Raw genomic sequence first — 12,409 nt, 5'->3', positions numbered from 1 at the left:
CTGCTGGGTTTGCTGGTGCTTTCCGTCTTTGTTGTTAAGGATCTTATAGAAACGGCTGTCCTGGACAGGTAATCACCAAGGCTTGGTCATCTTCTGAAGAGTGGTCTTGGTGGGGTGGCATCTGCTGGCTGTATATCCAGAGCTTCCTCTCTACCTTTGCTGACCACGGATTTGTTCATTAAATCCAGGTCATCATCTTCTCCATGCATCTGCTAAAAGCCTGCTGGATTATCTATCTTTTTGTCTCTTTAGGGTTCTAATACTGCTGTCCAAATCGATTTAGTTGGGACGGTCAAGCAGAAAAAAAACCTGTAATAAGACATGCCCTACTAAAGCACAAGCCCAGGAGGGCAGGCCATATTGCCTGGTCCACCGCTGTGTCTTAAGTGCCTAGCATAGCACCTAATACATAGCACTCAAGGAAGATGCTGAATGAATTGAATAAACAAGCCACTACAGTCTACTTGAAGAAGGGTAAGGGTGAAAAGAGAGAAATGTCAGGACAGGCAAGAATCCAGGAGTTAGGGAGGGCAATCTTACAGAAGGAAGGGCATGAGTCATGCCTCACCACTGAGAAGAAATTCAAGTGCTGCCTGGTTTTCGTGAGTGCATCTCACTTCCTAGCTGCATCCCTTAAAGGACGGAAAGGTCCTCAGCTCTCCAAGTGCTTTGCCATTTATGACTAGGACTATGATAATTGAATTATTTGTGCAATCTTTTAAAATAATTTTTACATTTTGAAAATGATTTACTTTTTCTTTGAGCATTCTGTGAGGCACATGGAGGTGGTATGGTTGTCACTGGGGGTGTCACTGGGGAAATGGAGGACTAGGGGTAGTAAGATTTGTGCTCATTTTCACCTTTAACAAACATCAGAGCCTGGACTTGGCCTCAGTTTCCTAATTCCAAGTTCAGCTATCTTTCTTCTTACCCTCTGTTTGAGAGAGCCTGGCTATATCCTCAAAATTCCCATTCTAAACTGAGCATGGTGCCCAGCACTTTGGGAGGCTGAAGCAGGAGGGTCACTTGAGGCCAGGAGATCAAGCTGTCTGTGAGCTGTGATCGCATCACTGCACTCCAGTATGGGAAAGAGTGAGATCTTGTCTCAAAAATAAAAATAAAAATCCAATTTCAGTTTATTTTAAAACAGTATTTTCATATTGTGGTGTCAAGGAAATGCAGTATGGGGTTGCAAACAGGATTATTGTTGTTATTATTTGAGTTGGAGTCTCGCTCTTTTGCCCAGGCTGGAGTGCAGTGGCACGATTTCAGCTCACTGCAACCTCCGCCTCCTGGGTTCAAGTGATTCTCCTGCCTCAGCCTCCAGAGTAGCTGGGATTACAGGCACCCACCATGCCCGGCTAATTTTTGTGTTTTTAGTAGAGATGGGGTTTCACCATGTTGGCCAGGCTGGTCTCAAACTCCTGACCTCAGGTGATCCACCCGCCTCAGCCTCCCAAAGTGTTGGATTTTTTTAATGGTACAAAAAATGTTAACTATCAGAATGCATTGCAGAGAAAGGCTAAGCTTTTTTTCTGAAACTTCTGTTTGGGTCAGCAATATATAAATACAAATATATAATCATAATGTACACTATCTTACTATGGGACACGGTACTATGTTAGAAGTTGTAGAGGAAGACTGGGCTCAGTGGCTCATGCCTATAATCTCAACACTTTGGGAGGCCAGGGCAGGATGACTGCTTGAGGTCAGGTGTTTGAGACCAGCCTGGACAACACAGCAAGGCCCTATCTCTTAAAAAAAAAAGGTATACATGTTCATGTGTCTTTATAATACAATGATTTCTATTTGTTGGGGGTATATACCCCGTAACAGGAATGATGGGTCAAATGGTATTTCTGCTTCTAGATCTTTGAGGAATTGCCACACTGTCTTCCACAATGGTTGAAGTAATTTATGTTCCCACCAACAATGTAAAAGCATTTATTTTTCTCGGCAACCTGGCCAGTGGGAACGGAGCGATGAGAATGCATGGACACGTGGGGCGAACAACACGCCCTGGTGTCTGTCGGGGGAATGGGAAGGCGGGGGAGGAAGAATGGCTAATGGATGCTTGGCTTATACCGAGATGATGGGTTGATTTGTGTAGCAAACCACCACGGTAAACGTTTACCTGTGTAACAAACCTGCACATCCTGCACATGTACCGCAGAACTTAAAATAAAAGTTGATGAAAAAACAAACAAAGATTTAGCGTGGTGTGGTGAAGCATACCTGTAATCCTAGCTGCTTGGGAGGCTGAGGTGAGAGGATCACTTTAGCCCAGGAGTTTGAGGCTGCAGTGAGCTGTAATCATGCTGTTGCACTCCACTCTGGGCAACACAGTGAGATCTTGTCTGAAAAAAAAAATGCAGAAGAAAAAATGCACTAAATATGAACACACGTCCCTTATAAACACAGTAACCACCTGTGCTGTTTGGGAGGCTCACCTCCTCCGCAATGAAGTATTATTCTGGAATAGACTGTTCTTTTGTCTTTTTTCCACTTATCGTTCCATTTTGATCCCGTAATATTATCTGCCTTTAAAAAGTGCTCTAAACGTCCCTTTGCTTCCACTGCTTCTAAGGTGAGGACATGAATTGACTTGATTTTCTGGGTTCATACCTGTGAAAGCCAGATGTTTACCTTTCCCCTTCATTTTCTGTGTGTTCCAAATCACAAGATAGTCCTTTTAAAAGTTGCTCTTGTAGCAGTAATCCTCACCCATTACTATAAGCTCTATCACTTTTTAAAAAGGTATGAGAACACTGTGTAAGCAGTAGATTAAAAATTTTAAAAGGCTGGGTGTAGTGGCTCATGCTTGTAATCCCAGTGCTTTGGGAGGCTGAGGCAGGTGGATCACCTGAGGTCAGGAGTTCAAGACTAGCCTGGCCAACATAGTGAAACCCCATCTCTACTAATAACACAAAAATTAGTCGGTTGTGGTGGTGGGTGCCTGTAATCCCAGCTACTTGGGTGGCTGAGGCAGGAGAATCACTTGAACCCGGGAGATGGAGGTTGCAGTGAGTGGAGATCATGCCACTGCACCCCCACCTGGGCAACAGAGAACGACTGTGTTAATAACAACAATAACAAAAGGCACATTCCCCAAACAAAAGTCAGCCTATCAGACTCTCATGATTTGAAACACGCAGTGAAGATGCTGAAAGTAGAAAGAAATAGTCAATTCATCAGCTGCTCTTTTTAGCAGAGACTCAGAGCAGCTAAATCCACAACAGACCTTACCTTGGTGGACTTGGACGCACAACAGAGAGTTTGCAGTGGCACAGTGTTAGCTACAACAGCAGATTGAGGAGGTGAACCCTGAGCTTTGGCCTTTGCTCCACTCCAGAGCCACAGTGACCCAGGGTGGGTCTCCCTGCTGCACCTGCACAGCAGACCAGAGTAAACTCGCCCCCTGACCCTGTTGTAGCATACCACATGAGCCCTGAAGAAAACAGCCATGGACACTGTGGGGATACACAGAGGCGCTGATCCAGCTAGCACCTTTGACTTTGAATGAGGCAACACCTTTGCATTGCAAGTGGCCACTTCAGTTGCCTTGGAACTGATGGGTTCCTTTCTTCTTTGGCTGGTAGAAAAATAATTATTTTTCAGCCAGGCGTGGTGGCTCATGCCTGTAATACTACCACTTTGGGAGGCCAAGGCAGGTGGATCGCTTAAGCTCAGGTGTTCGAGACTAGCCTGAACAACACGGTGAAACCCCGTCTACAAAAAATACAAAAGCTAGCCAGGCATGGTGATGCACACCTGTAATCCCAGCTACCTGGGAGGCTGAGGTGGGAGGATCGCTGAAGACCCGAAGGTGGAGGTTGCAATGAGCTGAGATGGTGCCACTCCACTCCAGCCTGGGCAATGGAGCAAGACCCTGTTCTCAAAAAATACACAATAAAATAAAATATAATAAAAAATAATAAAACATTTAAAAAATAATGGAAATAATTATTTTTCATATTATGAAAAAAGCCACAGCTGTCCCACCAGGGATGCTTCAGTTCTCTACTGTTCGGCCTCCAGCTTCTCTCAATCTCTATTTTTTTTTGAGACAGAGTCTCGCTCTGTTGCCCAGGCTGGAGTGCAGTGGTGCAATTTCAGCTCACTACAACCCCTGCCTCCCAGGTTCAAGCGATTCTCCTGCTTCAGCCTCTCAAGTAGTTGACATTACAGATGCCCGCCACCATGCCGGGCTAATTTTTTGTATTTTTAGTAGAGACGGGATTTCACCATGTTGGCCAGGCTGGTGTTGAACTCCTGACCTCAGGTGATCCACTTGTCTTGGCCTCCCAAAGTGCCAGGATTACACATGTGAGCCACCGCGCCCGGCCTGAATCTGTATTTGGAGCCCATTGCCATGTATTCCACACAAGGCCACATTGCTTACTGCTGGCTCCCCTTCTTTGGGGAGCTTGGGGTGCCACAGCCTTTTGAAAAATAACTGTCTTGCTAGCATACCTAATCCTACTTCATTTTAAAATGCTCTTAGTTTTCTTTTTTTTAATCTTCCATAAAAGTTAACTTGTATTTTGACTATGAATGAATTTGGTAGGAGTGGCTTCTCACGATTTTTGTTTTTATCTGCCTTGCAACCTCTTATATGTTCGCAAAATTTCTTTTTATGCAACCTATTACACGGTTGTCGTCTCTTTGTATCAGAGTTCAATTTTTTCTTTCTTCTTTTATTTCAATTATTACCATGTTATTGGCTTTTCCACTTTCAACCACCTCCTTCAATTGTTCTTTCCACCTGGCAGCCGGACATGGTGGCTCATGCCCATAATCCCAGCATTTTGGGAGGCTGAGGCAGGGGGGATTGCTTGAGCCCAGGAGAGCCTGGGCAACATAGTGAGACCCTGTTTCTATCAAACAAACAAACAAAAAAACCAAAAAAAAAAAAAAAACTTTCCAGCCGGCTGCACGCTACGCTTCTTTGAAAGATAAATGCTTTAACAATAATTATAAGTGTTTAGTTGATTTTTAATACTATCTCTGAAACTCCCAATGTTCTTACAGTGACTGCAAGATAAGTTCATTTGTCATTCTAATTCTGTAGCATAGAAAAACTAAGGTTTTTGTTTATTTGTTTTTAGTGGGAAACATAAAAAAATACCTTCATTGCTAGGATCTCATTTGGAGTGAGTTACAAATGAAGACTAGAACTCACATCTCCTGGGTTTGCTGCTGTATTTCCTTCAGTGAGTCTTATCTCAGAGTCATTGTGCGGATTAAGACCTTTCCATAGTTGTGCACACAAAAATGTTCACGTATTGTTCATATATGCATTGGGGAATCATAATGGATCTAAGCTAATTTGGACCTCATTTAAATTTCGGACATGGATAGTGTCCTATTTCCTAATCCATAGGCTGTCTGTATCTATCTCTAAGTGTACATACTTAAAAGCCCTATGTCCACAAATATTTCCAAGTATATTTTCCATTTTTGTAGGGTAAACAACTATTAAAAAGCAAGAACTGCAGAAACTGAGGCTGGGCACTGTGCCTCACACCTGTAATCCCAGCACTTTGGGAGGCCGAGGCAGGTGGATGACTTGAGGTCCAGAGTTCAAGACCAGGCTGGCCAACATCGGTGAAACCCCATCTCAACTAAAAAACGCAAAAATTAGCCCGGCGTGGTGGCGGGCATCTGTAATTCCAGCTACTTGGGAGACTGAGGCATGAGAATCGCTTGAACCTGGGAAGTGGAGGTTGCAAATGCTGAGATTATGCAAATGCACTCTAGCCTGGGTGACAGAGCGAGACTCTGTCTCAAAAACAACAACAACAAAAGAACTGCAGAAGCTGGCATGCACTGGTGAGTTTCCCGAAGCCAGGGTGATTTTCTAGCTGAGGTAAAGCCTTATTTGGTCAGATTCCTCCACCCAGACACACCCACTTGCCCACCCAGAGGATGGAATTCTCCCACAGCCAAAGCATTCAGAGCTGTGAGGCTCCCTGAGGTAGGGGACAAGGTGACCTGATGAAAGCAAGTAACTCCCTGAAACCTGGTTATGCAAGTTCCCCACAGTGACTGCCTGGAAAAGAACAAGTTATTGGGTGGGTGGAAAGAAATCACTTTATCAGGTCCTCGTCCATGTTGTTCAGACAATACTTCCAGAATTAACCCCGATGCCAGTAATTTGGAAGGAAATTATCTACAGTAGTGGTCCCCAACCTTCCTGGCACCAGGAACCCGTTTCATGGAAGACAATTTTTCCATGAAAAAAAATGGGGGAGGAGTTGGGGGGAATGGTTTTGAGATGAAACTGTTCCATCTCAGATCATCAGGCATTAGATTCTCACAAGGAGCTTGTAACCTAGATCCCTTGCATGCACAGTTCACAGTAGGATTTGCACTTCCAGGAGAATCTAATGCCGCCACTGATCTGACGGGAGATGGAGCTCAGGTGGTAATGCTTGCTTGCCTGCCACTCACCTCCTGCTGTGATGGCCCATTCTTAACCCACAGGACCCCTGATCTAGAATCCCCACTCTCCACCTACTTCCTGCCCACTCCTTTCTACTAATCATTCCAGCCATCTCAGAGAAGGTGTCTAGCCAGGCAGCCATCTGAGAAATGGGCTGGCCTGATTTTCACAATAGGCTAGAACTTTACTGCAGTCAAAACACTTATTTCAAATAGAAGAGCAATAAATTGGTAATTATATGTTTATCAGACCCCATCTCTACAAAAATACAAAATAAGGCTGGGTGCAGTGGCTTACATCTGTAATCCCAGCACTTTGGGAGGCCGAGACAGGTGGATCACCTGAAGTTAGGAGTTTGAGACCAGCCTGGCCAACATGGCGAAACTCGGTCTGTACTAAAAATATAAAAATTAGCCAGTTCAAGGCCAGCCTGGGCAACATAGAGACCCCATCTCTTTAAATATTAAAAAAAAAGAAAAAAGAATCTTACAGAGCATGATCTTCAGCTCCTTCCCCCCAGTTTTTAGACTATCATATGGACCCCACTCTAAGCTATCTTATTAGCATAAACACGTTATCAAAGAGGGTCATTATGAATAAAAAGACATCTATTACTCAGGAATTCCCAAAAGTTTTAGCTTAAAGGCCAAATACATTTTATGTTATATCAGTTATGGTTTCCAAAAAGCCCACCTTCCAGGCTTTCAACACTGCTAGAGTCAAGCCCCTCCCTAGACACAGCAAACTCAAAGTCTGATTACTAAAACAAAAATATTTGCTTTTAGCTGACATATCAGAGCAGACAAACTAATTATGCCTTTTAATCTGCTTATTACTAAAATAGAAGAGAATGTAACTTTCAGTAAAACATTCAAATAAAGCAGAGGGCTGCAGTCAGCTTAAGTCAGGGCAAGATGGTCCTGAAGGAAGGCATGGGGAAAGGATGCCAGGGACTTGCTCAGCCACCGCCGTTCTGCTGCAGTCAGAATTGGTGGGTGGTGGCCAGGCACAGTGGTTCACGCCTTTAATCCCAGCACTTTGGGAGGCTGAGACAGGCAGATCACCTCAGGTCAGGAGTTCGAGACCAGCCTGGCCAACATGGTGAAACCTCGTCTCTAATAAAAATACAAAAGAATTTGCTGGGCATGGTGGCGGGTTCCTATAATCCCAGCTACTTGGGAGGCTGAGGCACAAGAATCTCTTGAACCCAGCAGGTGGAGGCTGCAGTAAGCCAAGATAGTGCCACTGCATTCCGGCCTGGGTGACAGAGCGAGACTCTGTCTCAAAAAAATAAAACAAAATAAAATAAAATAAAATAAAATAAAATAAAATAAAAATGGGAAGGTGGTTCCACCAACTTCTAGGGAGTTATTGTATTCTGGCTGTAACTTCATCTTACTTGAAATGCATCTTACTGATCACTGCCTCACTCCATACACAAAAACTAATTTGACATAACAAATACTAACACCACAGCATGCCATCCAGAAGGAAACAGATCTTCGTTACCTGGGGACTGGCACATATTTGAAATGATAAAAAGAATCTTAAAAGAAAAAAAAAGATAAATTGCATTTCATCAAAAAGCCACATCTGCATATCAAGAAGTACTGTTAAGAAACTGAATGGGAAGGAGGCTGGGTGCCGTGGCTCACGCCTATAGTCCCAGCATTTTGGGAGGCCGAGGTAGGCGGATTACTTGAGGTCAGGAGTTTGAGACCACCCTGGCCAACATGGCGAAACCCCATCTCTACTAAAAATACAAAAATTACGAGGTGTGGTGGCACAAGTCTGTAACCCCAGCTACTCGGGAGGCTGAGGTAGAAGAATCGCTTGAACCTAGGAGGTGGAGGTTGTAGTGAGCTGAGATCCCGCTACTGCACTCCAGCCTGGGCGACAGAATGAAACTCTGTCTCAAAAAAAAAAAAAAAAAAAAGCCACATCTGCTTCTCAAGAGGTACTGTTAAGAAACTGGCAAGGGACCAGGTGCAGTGGCTCACGACTGTAATCCCAGCACTTTGGGAAGCTGAAGCAGGAGGGTCACTTGAGCCTGGGAGTTCAAGACCAGCCTGGACAACACTTTTTTTTTGTCTATACAAAAAAATAGCACACACAAACACACACATACAAAGGCAAAGAAATTAGAAAGGGAAGCCACAGACTGAAGAGAAAATAGTCTTAAAAGCAATGTCTGATAAAAGAATTGTCTCCAAAATAAAGAACCCCTGCAACTCAGTAAGAATAGATGAACAAAAGATTTAAATACTTCGCAAAAGACGTGGTTGGCCAAGAGCACATGCAGAGATACTCAACATAAGTAATCAGAAATCTTAAGTTAAAACTAGGAGAGAAAACTAGCACTAGAATGGCTACAGAGGCCAGCATACCAAATGTTGGCAAAGATTTAGAGCAAGTGAATCCATATACATTGCTTGTATGAATGTAAAATGGTACCAACCCTTTGGAAATCATTTGGCAATCTATCCAAGAATGTTCATATATTCATATTAGTGAAAAAATGAGAAGAAACTAAATGTCCATTAAATGGGGAATGAATAAATAATGATAAATTTTGGCAACAATACTAATTAGCAATAAAAAGGAGTGAACTATTGCAAATACTTGAATGCACATAAAAAGAAAAATTTGCTGTGCCAAGGAATCCAGACACAAAAAAATGTATGATTTCATTAACATATAAAGTCCTAAAACAAGCAAAACTTATCTATAGTGATGGAAATTGGATCGGTGGTTGCCTGGGGTGGGAGATAGGGAAGAGAGTGACTGCAATAGAGCACAGGGGAACTTCCTGGGGTGACCAAAACACTCTACACCTTGATTGTGGTGATGATTACAAACATTTGTCCAAACTCATGTATTAATACTATACACTTATAATACACATTTTCTTATTTGTAAACCATATTGTTAGGGTTTGAATATCAGTCCTCTTCAAAACCCATGTTGAATCTTAATCCCAGGCTGGGTGCAGTGGCTCACACCTATAATCCCAGCACTTGGAGAGGCTGAGGCAGGATTGCTTGAGGCCAGGAGTTCAAGATCAGACTGGTTAAGATAGCAAGAACACAGTTCTACAAAAAAATTAAGTAAATTGACTGAGCATGGTCTTACATGCCTGTAGTCCAAGCTACTGAGAAGCTGAGGCAGGAAAATCCCTTGAGCCCAGGATACCAAGGCTGCAGTGAGCCATGACTGCACCACTGCATTCCAGGTTGGGCTGGAGAGTGAGACCCTGTTGTAAAAAAAAAAAAAAGAGGGGGGTGGGGCTTTTCAGGAGTGATTAGATCATAAGGGCTTTGTGCTCATGAATGAATTAGCTCATTCATGAATTAACGGAGTCAAAGGTTAATGTATTAATGGGTCATCATGGGAGGGGAACTGGTGGTTTTCTAAGAGAAAGTCCTGAGCTTGCAGCCTTAGCCCTCTGACCATGTGATACCTGTGCCACCTTGGGATTCTTTAGAGCCCATATTAGAAAGAAGTGCCCCCTAAACCTTGGACTTCCCAGCCTCCATAACTGTAAGAAATAAAGCTCTTTTCTTTCTAAATTTCCCACCTTCAGGTATTGTTATAAGCAACAGAAAACAGATTAAAAGAAAAAGATGTACTTCAATAAAGATGATTTGAAAAAGAAAAACAAAATAAATCACTGATACACGGAAGAAAATAAACCAGTCTCAAACATTATCCTGTGTACAAGAATCCAGATACAAAAGGGACACAGCATGAAGATTTCATTTACGCCAGGTCCAAAACAACCAAAACCACTTCATGCTGATAGAAATCACAACTACGGTCATCTTGGAGGTGGGGCTGGGTGAGAATTGATGGTAAAAGGGCAGGAGGCAATTTTCTGGGTTGATGAAATATCCTATATCTTGATGGGATATAGTTACGTGGGTGTATACAATTATAAACACTTAAACTTAAAATCTTTGTTTGTATGTAGATTATACCTCAACTTAAAGAAATGCATCCTACTCTCCCTCCTCCAGAGCATTTTACTGTGCACAACTCTCTGTAGCTCTGGACTTTTTCTAGTGGTGCAATGACTATTTTAAATTTAAATTCCACATCAGGGCAAGGCCTCCGTATAATAGAACCGAACAGGATCTTTGAAACTGAGTCTGTCCCAGAAAATTTCTGCTGAAAACAGTGCCCGTAAAGCAAAGCTAGAACAGGCCAATAAACCTTGTAAGTCTGGCCCACATACAACATTCTTCAATTAATACAGATAGAATCTGAATCTGAGAAGCTGAGGCAGGAGGATCCCTTGAGTTACCTGTTTTTTTCTGTGCCCCCAGTTTCTTTCTTTCTAGAACCAAGCTGGCTTCCTGCCTTCAGATCCAACTGCTGCTCCTTCCTGCTGCCCGCCACTGTGCAAATCCCTTTCCATTCCCTGGAGTCTCTTATCCTCCTTCAGACAGAGCTGCCAAGAGCAATAGTTTTATACACAGAAGCCCATCCACTTCTGGTGGCTTTATGTACTGGGGCCCACCCTCTTCTGCAGCCAATGTCATTTGAAATCCCATTCAAAAAAAAAAAAAAAAAGCAGACACCCAGATCCAGATCTTTCTGAAATACAAGTGATTAGAGAGATAAATACATGAATAACACCTTCCCCTGACTAGTCTTTTTTTGTTTGTTTGTTTTGAGACAGTCTCCCTCTGTCGCCCAGGCTGGAGTCTGGAGTATAGTGGCACAATCTCCCCACTCACCGCAACCTCTGCCTCCTGGGTTCAAGCGATTCTCCCACCTCAGCCTCCTGAGAAGCTGAGACCACAGGCACCCGCCACCAGGCCTGGCTAATTTTTGTATTTTTAGTAGAGACAGGGTTTTGCCTTGTTGGTCAGGCTGGTCTTGAACTCCTGACCTCAAGTGCTCCACCCACCTCAGCCACTCAAAGTGCTGGGATTACAGGTGTGAGCCACTGTGCCCGGCCTTGCCCTGAATATTCTTACTAAAGTCACCTAATTTAGCTTCTATAGAATTTTGTGCTAAGTGACTTAGACTCTCAAAAAACTATAAAGTAGCCTTATCACCCATTTATAATCCTTTATGTCAAACCCCACACCCCCACCCCAAAAAAACTTTGCTGAAATAAAGCACTCCACACACTTCCAAAGATGTGAACTAGACCCGGATATTCAGTATGTGGGCCAGAATAGTTCTGTTGTTTGTTTTTGTAATAGCAGAAACAAGTGATATTTTTAAAATTTTATTTTTAGTGAAGACGGGGCTTTGCCATGTTGGCCAGGCTGCTCTTGAACTCCTGGCCTCAAGAAATCCGCCTGCCTTGGCCTCCCAGAGTGCTGGGATTACAGGTGTGAGCCACCGCACCCAGCCCAAGTGATCTTTAAGATGCTTCAGATTTTATTTTATCATATATGGTACCATTCCTTTTAATTTGCATGAGGTATTTGCTGGTAAATTAATCATTCCCTTCCAAATTCTGTTTATTCTGTTATGTCTATGTTCAGATCAATCTAGTCTTAGGTAGAGCAGGAGAAATATGCCTAAGAAAACCATAAAACTAAGAAAAACATAAAACGGCTTAGGAAGTCAACTGACCCCAGCCTGGGCCAAATAGCGAGACCTCATCTCTTAAAAAAATACAAAAATTAGCCAGGCATGGTGGCGTGTGCCTGTAGTGCCAGGTACTTGGGAGACGGAGGTGAGAGGATCGCTTGAACTGGGAAGGTCAAGGCTGCGGTGAGCCGAGATCCCAGCCACTGCACTCCAGCCTGGGCAACAAGAGCGAGACTCCATCTCAAAAAAAAAAAAAAAAATTTCAAAAACCCCAAACAAAACAAAACAAGGAAAGTCAACTGACCATCTAGTCATTGAGATGCAGTGGAAGAATCTGATTAAATGCACTGTGAGAAGGTAGGGTTGTAGGGAAAAAATTGGATTAAAGAAAAATTAGAGGTCATTTGAGCTATT

The sequence above is a fragment of the Hylobates moloch genome, unplaced genomic scaffold (assembly GCF_009828535.3).
Source record: "Hylobates moloch isolate HMO894 unplaced genomic scaffold, HMol_V3 SCAFFOLD_1, whole genome shotgun sequence".
Classification (NCBI taxonomy): domain Eukaryota; kingdom Metazoa; phylum Chordata; class Mammalia; order Primates; family Hylobatidae; genus Hylobates; species Hylobates moloch.
Note: the sequence above shows the minus strand (reverse complement) of the source record.